The 19,451-nt window shown below is 40.6% G+C and overlaps 1 long non-coding RNA gene across 1 annotated transcript; it reads right to left on the bottom strand.

Moving 5' to 3' along the window:
- Positions 1-2,164: 2,164 nt before the first annotated feature.
- Positions 2,165-18,756, bottom strand: LOC140935682 (uncharacterized). The gene is made up of 4 exons (XR_012165236.1): positions 18,675-18,756; positions 10,285-10,350; positions 9,771-9,880; positions 2,165-2,777 (listed from the first exon to the last, which is right to left on the bottom strand). It is a non-coding gene; the product is annotated as an uncharacterized lncRNA (long non-coding RNA).
- Between the last annotated feature and the right edge of the window lie 695 nt (positions 18,757-19,451).

Here is a 19,451-nt window from a genome sequence, read left to right as displayed (position 1 = left end):
TTTAGATTGAAACTTTTCATGCGCATCCCATTTTTGAACTCTGAGAGGTACGTAGTGTGGTACCAAATGAACACTGATTTTGAAGGAAGGGTTAAGCTTCCAAGAAATAAAACTGTGGTGTTGCGGCGGTGGTGGGGCCTGACATGCAAAACTTTGGTTTTATCAACTGAGTTGATAAAGTAGTTTGGCTTCTGTAGAGGGATTAAGGGGCTGTGGTTTATATATCAGATGCTATTTTGAAACACAATGCTGTTTGATCCGTTTGATCAAACTATCAGGCAGAGGTGACGTAGACTAAAAACTTGGCAAAAAACGGGTGGAACTGGGTGTGTCACTAAATGGTGATGTAGATTGGGTGAAAAAGGGCGAGAGGTAGTCAGTTTGTCTAGTTTGAAAGGGTGATTCTTCCTGCGCGATAAACAAATTATGTTTGACTCTCCCCGACCCTCCCTTCTGAAGCCCCACTCCCCGTCTCCAAAAATTTAGGTACCTTTCCTGAGAAAAAGCGGACGTTGCTATTTTTGTCACCTCATAACGAGTTCTTTTTTCGTCGCCTTTCTGTTGTCGTTGGTTTTGTTTTCGATATTGCTTGTATTCTCTTCATCTGGCCAAGTTCCCGAGCAAAACTGTTCTAAAAAATCCCAGGGTTTCTCAGGAATTCTCGGAAAATTCCTTCGCGTTAATTTGCATCAAAATTCTCGAGAATATGAAAAATGGTATTCACTTCACATCTGATCTATTTTTTTCAAAGCACCTTCATAGCAAGAACAACAATAACTGGTAAAGTATACAAACAAAAAGACGCAAACTAAAATATAAAAAAAGTCAAGTGGAAAAGCGGTTGTCATAACCTCTTAGCCAGGTCAAATTGTACACGTGAGATAAGCGTGTCCGTAAGTCACAATGCACGTGTGAAAAAGAAACGCCAGATTTTACGCTAGATAGCATTTCAAAGTCGAACATGCGTGTTTGTGGTGGTGGTGGGAGGGAAAATATTAATAGAAGACACAATATGGGCTTCCTCTAAAGGAAAAAGATGCAAAGCGTCTCTTATCGGTCTTACGGATCATTAAGGACACCCTCGATGTTGTTGTCTAGTATTGATACCATAAAAGAGATTATAGTAATCATTAGTATGAAGGGAAAGGCAATATAGAGGGTGCATGAGTCAGGCTACGGAGATTATGTTCAAGGCCCGTTATCATGCGTTATAGCAAAGGATACTTAATAAACATCTATTCTGAAGAGTAGGCGTCGTCTTGGGACCTCTTTGCTCATTTTGGAATATAGTTAAAGCTCATGCTGGAGGCGTGGTCACCCGGGTTTATAAATTGGCACCACCTACCATGAACTAATATTCTCCCCATAGAGATTGGGGGGAGGTGCTGCATGCTACAGAAACCGCATTAAGCTCAACCCGTTTAACGCTAGGTGCATATGCATAGCCAGGTGCGCCTTTACCTACTCAGAAGCCTTTGACGTTGCGAGTGAAGGTTGTATTTTTGCCGTTCTTTGTAAAGATAGTGAATGAATTCTCTTGGAAGATTTTGAGTCGTAATTTTGCATTTAAAAGAATATTAAGTTTGAAATTAAAGAGAAATTAATTATATGATTTGCTCATTCAGAAACCTAAAACCCCAAAGAAGTGACAATAAACTGCAAACTATGTTAGAAGAGATAAACATGATCCACTACTGCCAAGGCTTAGAGGGTTGCAAATTTGACTTTTATACTTGTTTGTTGGTTATGATCAAGACTAACACTACGCGCAAGTAACCACGTACATTCGGAGTCCGTACGGTAACCTGCCCAGCTGGAAACAAGGAACAGATGACGTAGTTAAGACAGAAATTTAATTTGAAAGGCCTTTTTTACTAATTATGAATAACATGAGAACATACTATTATAGTAAGATTCATACTAGTAATATGCTGAAAAAACCATATGCAAAAAATGCTGAATTAAACTGTTATTAATTTCCTTGTGCAAGGCCTGCGTATCACCAGAAGATTAGCCAGTGAATTAACGATGAACAGTAAAATTGAGATCAAACAGCGAAACAAAGACGGGGACAGAGGACAGTTTGTTTATGATCTCCCTATGGTTTTTCAATAATATTTTGTCATGCGGCTACACTAAGCTCCAGAAGTGTACAACATTCAACTACTGTCAAAAAGTTGTAGAAAATTTATTGCTTATAATTAAGCAATATACAAATGTAAATACAATATTGCTAAGTATTAGGTATTAAAATTAAGTTTATGTTTGTGCTACTTAATTTGGTTTGTAAACATTCCTCAAAGTCTATTAATTATGTTGTGTACACCACCATTCTCTGCAAAAAGTACAATCCCATCGGCTACCATTTCCTGCCAGCACAACCTCCTGTGTTAATGGTGAGTGGCCTCTTGCAGCTGTACAGTGATGCAGTCTAGAAGTGCGTGTGTGTTACTGTTAACATATTCAATAATTACATGTATACTATTCAGGGGAACTACCCCATTTCAAAGTGGCACTAGCCAGAAACATCAGATTTTCTTAAAATCTCTGTAGTAAATACTGAGTGTGTACATGTACATACAGTCTGTAAAAACACTGGCAATCTGTTAGTTTAATTATTAATGATTAACTTACAGCTTCATTGTACAGCTGTTGAATCCATTGCACTGGGTCAGTGGTTTCAGTTGTCCCTAAATAACTTGTTCTTAACTTTGCTTGTACTTTGTGTGCTATTTCTCTTCTGTGGCACTGTAATCTTGAAATCCGTATATATGTGGCTGTAAACAGAAAAAAAAAACACTTCACTTTCTTTGTGAAAGCTCATTCTGTGTAGGGTTTCCTCTCTGAGTATTGTCACTTGCACTGGATGTCTAAAAGGCCTTGTTGGATACTAGAGAGTGTGAATAAAATGCATACAACTAACCAATAACAAAACTTGCCTTGCTTAGCCTTTCCTTATAGGTTAAAAATCAACTTTGTTCCAGCTGTTTTGTATTATAACTTGTAATGCTGTATTAACATTATTTTATCCTCGTTGCTAGCAGCCTCTTTCCCCTGGTACTGCAGAAGACCAGGGAAAAGTCAACCATCTTTTAGCAGGGGGACGATATTATCCACACACAGGAAACTAAAAAAACTAAGACTAAACTAAAGAAACTAAGAGTCATCACTCAGCAAAACCATGAAATTGATTCAGTCAACCCAGCTTGGAGTTGATAATCCGACTGGACCACAAGAAAAAGACCTTTGTCTTTTAAAACGTCCCCCCTTTGCTCATATATAATTATTGACTACATTTGATAATAAATAGCAATATCGTATTCAGAGGGAGAAGTGTATAATAAAATAATGTTAACTTGTCTTAGCCCTGATCACCACAACCCACACGATCTCTAATCCTTACTGAGAGTTTATTTATACGACTTATGTTAGAACGAGACAAAAAAAATAAACAACAAATTTTAGTCTTTTTAACTCTATTCTTCATAAAAAAATAATCACAATGGGAAGTCATAAAAAAAAAATCACTTTGTGTTGGAAAGTGCACCTCTGAGGTTCTAGATTATTTCATTCATTTTTCTAGGGGGTGATGGGGGGAGTGGTGGAGGCGGGGAAGGCAGGCAAGCATGCCCCAGCCGCCTAGATTCTAAGAGGGTCTTAGTGACCTTTTATCCATGTATCAGACACTGAACATATTGAAACAGAACTCTCCGTGAATTATCAAAAAAAAAAAAGAAAAAGAAAAAAGACAAAAGTGCAAGCATTGCCACATAAAAAAGGTATTTTATATTGGAGGTGTATGAAACCTGTTATTTTCAACATTTTTAGTTTTCTGATGAAATGTAGGGAATGATGTGTATGCAACTGCAATTAAAAAAATTGTTCATGGGATTTCACCTGAAAATAAAAATCATTCACAGACACGTTGTGGGTGGAGAAAAAAGGTTCTACAGACTGAAAATCTCTGAGCCTGCATAACTGGCCAGATTGTTTTTGTGCTTGAGAGTTTTGGCAGCAAAGCCACAAGAAGTGAGCGTCTCCTCCTTATTCTCCACATGGCTTTACAGCTCGACCTCTACCAAAGCTTTGTGGACCCCTGCACTTTCAATCCTGCCAGCTACGTAAGCTAAAAATCCCCCCCCCCCCCACCTCCATCGCTTAAAATTCAAATGCTCCATCCCTAATAAAGTTTAGTAGTGGTTGATGTTGTTGTCCTTTGTCAAAGGATCAGCTTACCCTTCCCACTGCACATGAAGGAAAAAAATCAACATGGCTGACTGAAACACTAACCTTTACCCCCCGCCCCCAACATTTACAAAACCATTAAACTCATCACCAATAGATGAGCATGGGCGTTGGTGCCTTCGAAGTTGGTGGAGCCGGGCAATGCTCTAGCATGAGGAGGAGGTATCCATGGCAACCCTGCGAGCGGCCCCCACCAGGCACCGTCACACTGAACAATTCAGTGGAATACTTACCAACCCAATACTTACCTAGCCCACACCAAGAGGGAGGGAGGGATGGGAAAAACCAAAGCACAAACTGGCAGGCAAACAGCAAGCAATTGAAACAACACTTTGCGAAGAACTGCAAGCAAGCAACTGCGTATATAAGTCACGAGGTGCCCCTGCTGGATACATTGGGCCACCCCTAATATAGCTGGGGAAACAGCTGACCAGCATTGCTTCGAGGTTAACTTTGCCTAAATTACATTTAGCCACATTTAAACTCATCACCAATAGATGAGCATGGGCGTTGGTGCCTTCGAAGTTGGTGGAGCCGGGCAATGCTCTAGCATGAGGAGGAGGTATCCATGGCAACCCTGCGAGCGGCCCCCACCCAACCGGGATCTCCTTGGTGCTTGAAAAAGGAGGGGCCAGCGAACAAGGGAGAAATGGAACCTCCGACTCCAACAACCCCAAGCACCAAGCGCAGCAGTTGCATCGAAAAACAAACACTTACCAATTGAAAGCAGCTGACAGGGAGAGCAACACCCAAAAACTGCAGTGCAAGCCCCGAGCAATTTGATGCTAAACTCGACCGCAACGTAGAAGGAGCTGTGAATAACCAACGGCAAGGACACACGATGTCAAGCCAGCTGACCAGAGAAGCCTGCAAGAGCTTCCGACGGCGTGCGAATATAAAGCTGGTATGCGTTGCTAGTCCAACGTCCAAGAGCCTGAATCAGGTGATCAGGAATGCCGTTGCGAGCTGCTACCGTGGCTGCCCCAATGCGGAAGCTGTGGCTGGAGAAATTTCCCTCAATCCCCGCGGTAGAGAAAATTTGCCGCAGCCAATCGGTCAAAATTGCGCGAGACAGAGGTTGACCACTCGCAAGAAGGAACAAGGGGCCAGGGGCCTTTCCTCGTATGGAGAGGTATGCCAGCAAAGCGTGCACTGCGCAGAGGGGGGCCCTTCCCAGACCAATATGGATGTGGCAGCCTTGACGGAACGGATCCGTTTTCGAGGCTTTTATCCTAACACGGAGGCAGGTTGGCGACTGGCGCGAATCCACTGCGATGTCAGCCACTGAAAGATGAATAGCTGGAGAAAAGCTGGCTAAATTGGGGACTGTAAATTCAGCAGCACGGAGAAAACCAAAATAACCCAGCATGCAGGCTGCCCAAAAGGCGCAATGATCGAAAAGCTTGAAGTCCAACGCCCGATGAATGACCAAGAGAAGGCTGTCAGTAATCGGAAGGCGCTGAGCAGCCGGGGAACCCTGGGAACGCTTGACCCCTCTCAACACTCGTTGAAGCCGCAGGCAATTAAGCAGAGGGTCAGGAAAACCTTGTTCAATGTGCAAGGAGCGAACTGCAGATAAATAAACTTTACTAGAAGAATGCTGAATCGAATCTGCAAGAAATGAAACGAACAAACATAAAGTCCACTCGTCTGCAGGGCAAGGCGAGCCATTGGAGTGGAGCTTTCCAGCTTGGCGGCAAAATTCCACGAACTTGCGTTGACCTGACGCATAAGCTTTTCGGGTGGAAGGAGCCAGACCCTGGGCCAAGAAATGCAAGCACCGTTGTTCTAGGGAGGAGGTGTTAAGCTGTCCAACAGGAGCTGCGGAATCGGACAAGGGGACGAATGAGCCTCCGGGGCCAGCTGCCTGAACTCCTGCCAACGGAAACGAGAGATAGCATCAGCAATTTTGTTCTCGACCCCAGGAACATGAGCAGCAGTGAAAGTAAAACCCCAATGCGCCGCCGAGAGCAGAAGATCACGGAGAAGGTGCATTAAAGCTGGAACCTTCAAAGTCCTGGTCGTGAGAATCGCGACTACAGCCTCATTATCTGAGCGAAAAAGAACATGCTTCCTGGCCCACAACGATCCCCAAAGATGAGCAGCAATCACTACAGGAAAGAGTTCTTGGTATGCAATAGATTGCCTGGCCTGCACCGTTGACCAGGCAACATAAAACCACTGGCCTTGAGAATAGGCGCCAAAGCCAATCGCACCTGCTGCATCCGAAGTGACCTCCAAATCTGTGGCAGCAGACATGCCAGGGTACAACCAGAATCCAACGCCATGCCAAGAAGCTAGAAACTGCTGCCACCACTAAAGGTCAAGACGAAATTCCTGGTTAATCCGAACAGGATGGTCCTTGTTACGGAAGCAGCACAGTAAATCAATAAACCGACGGAGAAAGGCCCTCCCTGGCCAAACTACTTTAGCCGCATGGTGTAAATGGCCAATAAGGGACTCCAATTCCCGCTTTCTGCACCAGCGACGGGGCATCCACGAATGAATGAGTTCCCTTAGTGCAAGCAATTTGTCCTCAGGAAGACGGGCCACTTGGTTGACGGAGTCTAATTCAATTCCTAAGATAGTCATAGAAGTGGCTGGACCCACACATTTGTTAGCGTGAAGAGGCAACCCCAGCCGATGGCAAACAGAGATTGCTGTGTTAAGATTATAAGCACACTGGAGTGACTGTGGAGGACCTGCGGTAATAAAGTCATCCAAATAATGTAACAGATCGGAAAGGCGATGCTTATGGAGAAGGATCCATTCAACCATATCAGCTACTGAATTGAAAATAAATGGTGCAGAACGGAGACCGAAAGGAAGCGAGAGGTCAACGTAGAACTGACCACGCCACCTCATGCCCAGTAAGAAGCGGTCATCTGGATGGACTGGGATGTTCCGATAAGCGGATTCCACATCAAATTTTGCCATAAGGGCACCTGGGCCATGACGGGAGACCATGCGAATAACTTGATCAACCTTAATATACTGCAGAGAAAAATCCTGAGGATCAATGCCGTCGTTAACACTAGCACCCCCTGGGGAAGACAAATCGACTATCAAGCGCCACTTGCCTGGCTGGCCCTTCTTTGGAATGACCCCAAAACTGCTAATATGCAAACGAGGAAAAGGGGGGGAGGCGAAGGGGCCTGCAACCCTGCCCAGGGAGACTTCATTAGCCAGATACGCATCAACAATGTGGGCATGGAGAAGAGCAGAGGGCTTGTTTCTTTTAGCTGGCTTAAGCTTGTGAGCTGAGTCGAAGCCTAACCGAAAGCCATGCTGGAGACCCTGGAGGACATAAGAAACTTGTTGCTGGTCGGGATGACTGGCCAATTCCTTTGAAAACTCCTCCACCTTAAGGGGACTAACTGCTGATACAGGAGGGAGAACTGGATGAGCTGGGAAGAAAAAAGGCTATTTTAAAATAAGGCCGAGCCAGGCTGGAAAGGGGCAAACCAAAGAGAGAACTTTTGAACAACAAACCACAAACTCAAACAACTTGACAACTTTATTGCAGCAAATATGGCCCGACCTAGCTACTGTTGACAAAAATTAGGTAACACAACGTAAGAAGTAATTCGATGACTAAACGTCAGGAAACATGGGGAAAAAACTAAAGGCAATCAACGCATATAAACAACAAGGCAGAAAAAACAATCAGGAAAACAAACAAGGCACATCCATTAACGCCTGGTTTTCGAGGTGGACGAGGGCACGGAGGGAGGAGAAGCCGATCTACGTTTGCGATCGTGTGACGATGTTTTGTCAAAACGACGAGAGCATTCTGACGCACGGTGGGAACCTGCACAGGTGCTGCAGCGATGGGCAAACCGACACGAAGCAAACTGTGCCGAACAGCGGCCCCTGTTCCAAGACCGGCAAATGACCTGGGAGGAGTCAGCTCCAGATGGTTCGGGTAGCTCGCTCAAGGAACCACCAGACCCAGAACGCACCGAGGCCCCAGCAGCGTGAAAATTGTAAAGCTGAACGTTCATGGTCGACCAGTCCACGAGCTTCGTCGCCGCAGCGTGCTGGCGGACGGCCTGATCGTAGGCCAGCCAAACACGACCACTGAACTGGCGGTACGTGCGCAGGATGAGAAGCTTGTAAGAAGTTAAGTCTTTCCAGCGGTGCGGAAAATAAGACGTCAGAATCAGCGTAAAAATTGTAAAGGCTTCGGACCAGGTCACGATGTCCTCGATGCGTCGACGTTGCTTTTTAGCGCTTGGCAAAAACACTAACCGGCCGTCCAGGAATGCTTGCGATTCCGGCTCAGTCTGAACAATGTTGACTGACAGCAAATCCCCCAAATCCACGTACTTGCCGGCAACAATTTGGCTAACCGTTTTCGCCGGAATTGGTGAAAGACCGGGGCCAACTACAAACGGCTGTTGGAGTAGCGGTCCCGAGGGCAGGTTTGCAGCCAAGGTGCTGTCGCTGAGTGGCACCGAGACAGAAGCGCCCGCCGTGATCGACGTGCTTAAAATCGGCGAGCGCGGGGTTGCAAAAGTGGCAACAAAGGATGGCACAGAAAAATTAGGCCTACCTTGCGTGGCTGAAGGTGAAGATATCGCCTGGTGCTCCGGAAAGGCGCCTCCAGAAGCTAGAAAGGTCGCCGTTTGCTGCGACAAGCTGGGCAACGGGGCGGGAACGCCCCCAAAAGCTGCTTGTGGCTCCACGCTATCAGAATTTCCACGCACATTGCTCGAGCTGCAACCAGGACCTTTTTCTGCCGCTAACGAGGCTTTCACAGCATCGACGATTGCAGCGATTAGAGCGGGATCGTGGACACCAGCAGCAACAACTGGAGCGGAAACGGTCGAAGATGTTTGTGGCGCCGTGTTTGCCACAGAAGCGAGCGACGAAGGACCAGACGACTCGGCCTGCAAAAGGGTATCCGATGACGAGTTCTCCCCATCCAAATGAGCAGCCAAACTATTGTTGGTTCGACGAGCAGTCATTGTACAAGCAGAAAAACAGCAAGCAAGCAAAACCAAAGCACAAACTGGCAAGCAAACAGCAAGCAATTGAAACAACACTTTGCGAAGAACTGCAAGCAAGCAACTGCGTATATAAGTCACGAGGTGCCCCTGCTGGATACATTGGGCCACCCCTAATATAGCTGGGGAAACAGCTGACCAGCATTGCTTCGAGGTTAACTTTGCCTAAATTACATTTAGCCACATTAGAAGAATAAAAATACTTGTATGAAAGTGGATCATCGCAGTTATAGACACAACTTTTGCAGTTGCCAAAAGAAAGCAGAGGTCAAGGGTTTGAATCCCGTACCAGCCTGAATTTTATTCTTTCAGGCTTTCTTTTCACAACTGCAAAAGTATAATTTCGTCTATAACTGCAATGATCTACTTTCATATAATTCTTCAGCCCGCAGTTCACATCTATGATTTTCATATATTCATGTACAGTAACTTCAATAAAAATACTCTCATACAGTTAATATTCCTTTGTGGTTACATACTTGTACATGTACATGAAGTATAAAACTGAGCGATTACCTTTCTTTCAATTTGGTTGCATTTTTTCTGCAAGCCTTTATGGCTCAAACACGAACTCCGCAAGGCCAATTTTTAAACAGTCAAACATTCCACTATATCAATTAGGGTATCTGTAAATAAACAATAGAAGAAACACTGAGAACATTAGGCAAGGTGTCTTTAAGCACTTGCACAGAAATATTCATTAAACTACAATGTTGTAGCAGCAACTTTTATGCTTAATTTACATTATCTACTATAATATGCAGCCTGCATGTGTATTACAGCTGTATGTTAACTCATGATTACACCATATATGCTGTAGTGGTATATAATATCTACATAATGACTAGCCTCCTCTCTATCAGCAATATTTTATTGAATATTTTGTTTACCTGTTTTAATTTTTCGTCTATTGTATTTCAATTCAACACATATATAATACTATTACTCTTACAGTTTATGATAGATGTCTAATAACAAATTCTCATTTCAAGACAATATTCTTTGACTGTTAAATGCCCCAATCAGGTACCTTAAATCCTCCAAAAACTTTGCTACAGATATCTTGGTTGTGTTTCACAACAGGACACATTCTCTGCTGTGAAGAAAACAAAAAAAAAATGATAAGTCCTTCGAGACAAAAATTAATGTCAAGAACACAAGTAACTTTGAAACTTTTTCTTTCCATCTGTATTTTCTAACTGTCCATTTTTAGGCTTACAGCTGTACCATGAAAACAATGGTATATAAAGCAACCCTCAGAAAGAGGGGAAATCATTAATTTTGAGCATGTGTTAAGTACCCCCCAGCTTTAAGTTTTTCTCCATCTTGCACTGTTCTCATGACTAAATAACCAAAAATAGCTTGCACTTTTACTTTTTATGTTATAACAAGAATCACTTCGTGAATTTTACCAGGGCAACTTTTGTCTTGGCAACACACGTGGAAGGGTCCTTTTCATCAACAAGTTTGTCGAGCGACATGAAAATCTTTTTTATTGCAAATATTCTTTAGAGATGAAAACAAGGTGTAATGAATAATGTGAAAAGAGAAAATGTTAGGGAATCCCCCATTTTGAACAGTTGAGACTACTGTTTTCGCATGTCGCTAACGTAAATATTGCGTGACAAAGGTTATGTGAAACAGCTTTTCTGGTTTTTCATTAGGTAAAGGAGCTGTGTCACGAAATTCAGCCAAATTAGGAAATTACAAAATGCCCGTTAAATTAGGAGAAACATAAAAATAACCGCTTAAAACTTTAAAGGAAGGTTAAAATAACATAACAGTAACAACAGATGCCACGGATGGGCAAAACTGAAGAAGATTGAAACGGATTGAAATTAGCGGTTTTTGAAAACAGTGTTCTGCCTAACAGTTTTTCAAAGTTGATCCCTGCTGCTTGCAGCTTCAAAAATAATGCTCAGGAGACATATTTGTTTGTCTTGGATCTCTAATTTTGTCATTTACATGTTAAATTTCTTTGCTTACTTTAAATTCCATAGCGATTAAGGGCGATCAGAGTAATAAGCAAAATTAAACAAAATGAACTGACCTGCTGTGACACAGCCCCTTTAAAGCAGTGATAGACTTTCTTGTGATGAGTGTAGCGAGTGCGAATTGTAAGGCATTGAAACGCACAAACAAAGTTTTGTGCATGCAAGTTTAATAAGTTAAGATTTTTGTTTTGTCGTAGTGTACACAGTTCAACAGCAACTAAGCTTTGTGATCGTTAGGATGAATACTGTAACACTATTAATTTTTCAAAACACAGGGATCTCATTTATTGATAAGGAGCAAATATAGTCGCATTAACCATTCCGAGGAGGAGGAGGAAAGGGCAAGGGCAGGAGAAGGGAAAAAGTAATTTGTTTGCATGGCGAGTGTGTTAGAACGAATGACTGCGTTGCAGCAAAGGTCACATGTAATTAAAACTCCAGAACAATAGATGAGGGTTCAATACATCAGTGAACATCCTACAATCAGGGACAAAAGTAGTTGACACACTTGTTTAAAACGGGTGCTTTTAGCAAGCATTTAATTCATCTATTATTTCATTCTTTTTAAACGCCGTAAATCCCCTCACCCCCCGAATCAATGTTGTCTGAAGTAAAAAAAAGACTTGAGGGTCCAAAATTCAACATTGATTTTGGGGGGGAAGGGGTTGGGGTAGACAGGGGAATGGGATAAGTATATCCACTATGCAAAAAGGGGCCATTTTACGGAAGTGTGCCAACACTTTTGTCCCTCATTGTCTGAATGCAAAATTGTGCTACTGCACACAAGTTGAGCCGTGCATGACACTGATTTTAACTGAAATGAAAGAAATCAAAGACATAATTATGTTATTGGTGGTGGGGGTGACATTGACTTATTCACGACCGAATTATAGGGCCAATTGGAATTACGTGATGACGTAATAAAAGGGCTGCGATATCCAGAATTAACGTCGATATGGTTTACAAGCTAAAAACTAACGCTGAAACTCGCGCACATGTACAACTTTTGATGAATTTCAAGGGTACGCGTACTGAAAATGTTTTTAATAAAGTGAATATTTCTCGTTCTTCACTTTATCCGATGGTTAAGGCGCAAACAATCACGGGTAGGGTAAGGATTGACACGTAGTGGGGATAGTCACTGGCCGGCCACGGAAATATGGAGCGTTAGTGCGGAGCGGCCGTCACTGCGTTCAATATCGAAACTACGGAAAAGTGAAGGTAAATTCATGGCCAATTCAATAAAAAACTAAGGACAGCGTAGCAAACATTGCAAGTGTCCACGAAAACAATTACTTTCAATCCCACCTCGTGACACCATGAGTGACATGATAACGCAACGCAAATAGCGTGACATGAGCGCATATGTCTGTGTATTTGGACTGTATTTCTCAAGCGAAACCCTGTGTTTTTGTCTATTGTCGGCAGAGAAAATGAAAAGAGAGCTTTGAAACGTGAACTGGTATTTGACTCTCAAAGAAAACGACAGCTCAAACTGAGGAAAACACTGCTTCCTTCGTGTTACAACGGTTAACCACGTTTCGGAAAACGAAAAGTAAAATGAGTCTGTTATGACCTCTTAATGTCCATATGTATTCTCGTGGTTAACCGTTGAAACTCCTTATTTGCACCACATCGCTGGAATTTTTCTTGCCAAGAATACGTATTGCGAAGTACTTTCTACATAGCGGAATCTTCTTTTCCCTTTCGTGAGGAATTAGCGCATAAAAAAGGAAAATTTTCCAGCGCACGGCCGTCATTGATCACATGTTATCCCGCTTTCCTTGTCATCAAGTGAACTTCTGGGCAAAAGTAATTGCTGTTTTGGCGATGACGCAAACTGGTGTGTCTATCTTGAAAACAATTTCTTTGGTATTCTGTGATTTACGAGCTGGGAAATGAAATAGTTGTCCATCCAACATCAATAAAAAAATTATGCCACTGAATAAATGGCAGGCGGTCATCTAAAATCATTACAAAAGTACATTCCAAAACCTGGTCTAACCTGTTCGACGCCTACCTACGCTAAAGGTTTGGATCACTTAGGTTTGAAAAGGTCTCCAAAAAAAACACACATCTATATATAGGACATAGCACAAACGGCTGGCCCATCATTTATGAGGTTCATAACCTGTATATTGTTCACGTCCTTTCACTAATGGCACAAGTCAATGTCAAAAATAATGCATGTCCCCTCAGTTACTCTGCAGTACTTCATTCGCTTAAGTTAATCATTTACCAGAACAATTTCCATTGCACCTTAGTGTTTCCATCCTTTTTCCACTATTGATAATACTTGTGAAAACATTACATCCGCTGCAACGGCATTGATCATAACACAAATGATTTCCTCTCGACCCCACAGGGTATCAGGAACGCGCGCGGAAGTACAAGATTAAGTGATGACATACGCTTCGTACATTTTACTCTACGTATACTACAAATCAGGACGAAACTTTACAAATTGTTGTTTCTAAAAAAAACAATTTGGCCCATAGAGTAACGTCATCGCACAAAAATTCAGCAGCGTCAAAAATCTAGCCGGAAAACACAGATACATATTTCAGACAATCAGGGACAAAAGTAGTTGACACACTTGTTTAAAACGGGTGCTTTTAGCAAGCATTTAATTCATCTATTATTTCATTCTTTTTAAACGCCGTAAATCCCCTCACCCCCCGAATCAATGTTGTCTGAAGTAAAAAAAAGACTTGAGGGTCCAAAATTCAACATTGATTTTGGGGGGGAAGGGGTTGGGGTAGACAGGGGAATGGGATAAGTATATCCACTATGCAAAAAGGGGCCATTTTACGGAAGTGTGCCAACACTTTTGTCCCTCATTGTAGGCTGTCAAGTAACGCAGTTTTTCTCACGTGTTCAGATCGATTACATAATAATAAGATATTTCTTAGCAACAAGAATCCAAAGTAGCTAAGAATACCAAGGAGAAAAACATAAAAATTCTACATCAACGTCTAATGAATAATGTGAAAAGACAAAATGTTAGGGAATCCCGCATTTTGAACAGTTGAGAATTTGTGCATGTTGCTAACGTAAATATTGCGTGACAAAGGTTATTTGAAAATATTTGGTTTGTTGCTTCATAAGTCAAAGCAGTGATAGACTTCCTCCTAATGAGTTTTAATTGTTTGTCGGAAAATATTTGACGAAGTTTCCTGTAGGGAGTGCGAATTGTAAGGTATTGAAACGCACAAACAAAGCTTGGCGCATGCAAGTTTAATAAGTTAAGATTTTTGCTTTGTCGTAGTGTACACAGTTCTACGTCGACCAAGCTTTGTCATCGCTAGGATGAATACTGTAACAATATTTTGCAATAGACAGGGATCTCATTTATTGATAAGTGGCAAATATAGTCGCATTAAACCATTCCATGTGCAAACTAATCGAATTAATATTTACATGGTTACAGTTGTTGCTTCCTACTTCAAATTTCTGAACCAGCGATATATCTCAGCGAACACTCCCAAAAGTAACGAGCCAGCGATATATCTCAGTCAGCGATATATCCCTAACAATGTAACTTTGAAGACACAGAAACGCGTTGCATTTTATGACCGGTGCCTGCCTTCGGCTAGGTCCCGGTAAAAACAAAAAAAAATTGGTGGGGTGCAGATGCTGAATGGCAGATAACAATTAAAAAGGTAATTGAGGTCCTGCAATTTGGAATGCTGATCTGTTGTACATGTATGACAGGAAGGTTCTTAAATCTGAACAAAATTGCCGTGACCACTACATACTCTGCTTTATAAAATAATAATATTGATATTTCAAGAAATTTGATGCTGATCACTGTTAGGGCTTAAAGGGTTAAAACATCACTCAGGTAAATCAAACATAAATTAAAGGTTCTAAGAATAACAAAACATGATCACTAAGAAAAAAAAGGTCTTTAATGTTAATTAAATTCTCCTCATTAGTACCGAGATAGGAAATGTGAGGAAAACAGTGTGGAGAATATTTACTGTATATTCATCTTGATAAGTGAAATGAAATAGAATATTTAATTAAAACAAATATACCTGCATGTTCCAACAACCATGACCAAAAACTGATGCACTCAATTTCAAGGAAACAGGACGAAGGAAAAATACATGTATCATTCGTTTAATTTAATATAGGTATCTGAGCACAAACAAAATAATTATCATCATTTCAAATTTGTTTTTATAAACCACACAAAAATTAAAGTTAGCAAGATTTACTTATTTTTGGTCAAAAATGTTTTGTTTACACCTGTACTTATGTTAAAGCTTAAACTCTGATTCATTCACTACATTAGCATTACATGTACAAATCTTTGTGGTAATATTAGTGCAGTGTATGCTAAAACCAGTTGCAAAAATGTTGAGACACTCTGATGAAAAACCGGCCTTTTTTATTTCAAATCGCTGCTAGTCTTACTCATGTGTGCAATATAATGCTCACCTCTCTCCGCCCCTCCATTCAAGGTTGTTCCTCCAGGTTTTGACCATGATCTTTTATTGCTAGCACTTTTGACAAGGGGAGAAGGGGGGATCACAAGCACAAGATCATTGACAGGCCATTAAGCCAAAATAAGGTACACTATCTCAAGTACTTTTGCAACTGGTTGTAGATTTGCTTGGTGCAGCATGTATGAAAGCTTACTACACTGTAAAAAGGTTTATAATAAACAGAAATTGTAAAAACAAGGTGCTGGTACATGTATATTGGGAGTAATTTTAAATCAATGGTGAAAGGAACAACAAAAATGACAAAAAAAAAAACAATATTCTTTTGATGAGATTCTAGGGCTTCAAATCCAACTCAACTCAGTAGATAATTTAACCCTTAAAGAATTATCTTGATGAATAATCAGCACTTTTATTTGCTGAAAGACATGTTACTGTGCTCATTTGTTTACAAGAAACTTGCCAGGCGTATTTGAGTGGCATTACATGTATGTGCAAAATTATAATCACTAAGCAAAACAAAAGAAATAAATTATATTGAGCTGATCTCAGGTGACACAAGAAACAGCAGTTTTTCGTAATAGTCATCAACTCTAATCAGTTTACATGTATAACTTGCTAATTATGTCTTCAGTGCAAAATTAAGTTAAACACATTTTAGTGCTGTACTTTGAACTGCAATCAAAACCTTGTTGCTGAGCAAAAGTTCAAACTCTTCAAAACTAGACCCATAACTGTCAGGCTTCTTATGGAAATAAAATTTGCTTACAAGAATACAAAGAGGTGCTTTAGTACATGAAGGGTAATTGAGTTTCCTTCAGGAGAAGGCAAAATTCTTGGGTAGAAGTACATTAGTAAAGGCACGGTTAAAATGTTGAATTTCACGAGCTACATTATTTTTCACATGTCCTTACATGAGAATAATATCAGACGAATATTTAATATGTATGCATGTAAAAAATATTATAATCAATAACCTTGCATGCCAAAGATCTTACGTGTACAGCTGACAGTACATATATGTCTTCCCTTACCCCCATATTGTAAACACAGAATCGCTGTACTGTATACATTTCCAGTCAACTGAATAGATATCACAATTAATCATTCAAATACCGATATAGACAGCTACATACATGTAATTAATGACAACCAAGTTCCTATAACACACAGAAAACTGTACAGAGACTGTACAGTAGAGATGATCATCGAACCGAGGAAAAATCCAGTTAACCATAAACAACAAGGTATGCTTGGTACAGTATAGATTCAGGATGTATTTTGTAGAAAATGTATAAAGTGAAGATGTAGAATTTCAACATCGACAATTACAATCATGCTTAGAACTATTCTACACAAATAAAATCAAATGAAACAAAAAGACATGTACACATACAGGTGTATGTCCAAGCTTTTTTCACTTTTCTGCCTTGAAACAAACAAAATGGACATTAAAAGGAACATTACATGTGAAGAACCCTACAGTAGTACATTACAGCGGCTCCCGATAATATGCGCCTTCAAAAGGTTTTTTCTGTTGGTTGAAACCAGTTTTGTGTACGTTAATCAACTGTTTCCATTGTTTCTCCCTTGCTCTGCTAGAGAAATAATTTTTTTTATTGTTTTACTCGATGAGCAAAAAATTGCAAGAACATTTTCGAATGACAAAGGAGTTTCCAATTTTAATTTTGCTGGGATGGAGAATTATATAATGGTGAAGCAAAGTGGACAATGGCTGAATGAATTAAATAGCTGAAACACTTTCTGTACTACACAAAGTTTTTCAGGTTGCTAAGATTTTTCGATTGTATGAAAACACGAGCCATGAGCAAGTTCTACAATGGAATATAAAGTCAATGAAACAAAAGATATCAGGTATCAGCAGAGAAAAAATTCTCCTCTGCAGCAAGACTCTTTTTCCAAAAAAGTGAATATTACATGAATGCGGATTTCTTTAAGTTGTAGACTAAAAACCTCTCTGATTTCTACTTTTCTTCTTCTTCTTCTTAATGTTTTATTGTACAGAACTATGACTTCTATAGTTATGTTTACACGCATCGTGAATATCGATTAAAACAACAGTATATTAGGGTTGTATAAATCTCCAAAAGGGTAAGTGAAAACAGGACCCTGGACCCATGCAAGCTACAGCAAGAATGGTGAAAAAGCAATACAGTGTGGGTTTAGATCAGCAAAACAACAAGTTTGCACAATGTATCTCACTTTTTCATTGCCATCACTGCATGACTACCACATGAAATTATTTCATGTTTTGTGAATGACACAATACAAGGATTTTCTTTTTCTATTTGTCTGAACCAATGGCTGCCCGACCAACCTGTCACCACGATCTTTTTCTTGCATTTCTCTCAAAAATGTCTCTAAATTTTGTCCTTAGAGGTGCCAATTGATAAGAGTATTTCCATTTCAGCTCATTACAGGTCATTAGCTGATTTTATGTCTTCAAAAACTCATTAATAATTCATAAGGAAAAAAACAAAGACATGGCTACACTTTATGTCTAATTCTTTAAACCAAAATAACCCCAAACCTAAATATTAGTGCAACAGTGAATTGATCTGTATCAGAGATTTTGAAGCCATTCAAAAAACTCACCTCGAGTTTTTAAACCTGATAATACGTTCCTGCTCATTCTTTAAACAGTACATGATCGATGTACAATGCACACTTGTACCTCATTGTGGGTCGACATTAATTTTTTGTAGGTCATTCAAGCTCATTGTAGCTCATTATTTATCACTGTATAAGCTCATCGTACCTCATTCCTTGTTGTAGTAATGACAGTGTACGAGTTTTAAAAACATAAAGTTTCATTTGCTTAACAAATGGGTGTTTGCAGCGACAGTGGTCTATCCACTTATATATAAAAGGGAAAATGTTAGCTGGAAGCAGAGGGAAAGGAGAAAAATTAAATGAAACCTGTAACATTCACAATCCCTAGTACATGTATGTACCTGAATCACTTTGAAGTTGCTCATGGTGAACACCTTACAGATCCCATCCCACATCCTTTGATAAGCTTATTCTTCTGTAGCTATAACGACGAGCACATACAATTATTAATTTCAATAAGGGTAATGACATAATCGTCAATGAATTACCTTGCAAATTCACGGGAAATAGCACATGTACAAAAAATCGGTGGGAAAGTGGCATAACCGTATAGTATGCATAATGGTATTTGTCATTATTGTGTTCTCGTACCTCGAACGCAACCCCTAATTTGTGTTGGGTGTCCTGTCCAATTAATAAGGGAGGTTTTTATGAGATTGCATTTTCGTCATTGTCGACACACATTTGCCTCGCTTTGAGGCGCTTACTTACGTTTTGCCTCACTTTAACGTGCTATTACTCATGTGGTGATTCTTGTGTCCTCGGTGTTCATCTTTCAAAGGTTTCCTGAGGTCTGATATTCTGTCTTTGTAAAGCATTCATCTTTTAAAAAGTTTGCTAAATCTTCGTAAAGCCTACATCGATCTGTGTTTGCTGAATCGTCCAAAGCGTTCATCTATCAGAAGTTTGCTGTTAAATTTTACTTTGGATTAAGCCTTCATATTTTTCAGCATGGTTATCGTCACTGTCTTTGGAAAATATCTGCGACTCCTGGTGCATGCATCAAACCGGGTTTAGTTCGGCAGCCATTGTGCCACAACGTAAATTTACCGAGTTGTGTAGCTAGGCGGCCATTGTGTCACAAAGTAAATCTACTGAGTTGTGTACATGTAGCTCGG

The sequence above is a fragment of the Porites lutea genome, chromosome 1, assembly GCF_958299795.1.
Source record: "Porites lutea chromosome 1, jaPorLute2.1, whole genome shotgun sequence".
Classification (NCBI taxonomy): domain Eukaryota; kingdom Metazoa; phylum Cnidaria; class Anthozoa; order Scleractinia; family Poritidae; genus Porites; species Porites lutea.
Note: the sequence above shows the minus strand (reverse complement) of the source record. Positions and strands in the feature narration are given on the sequence as shown.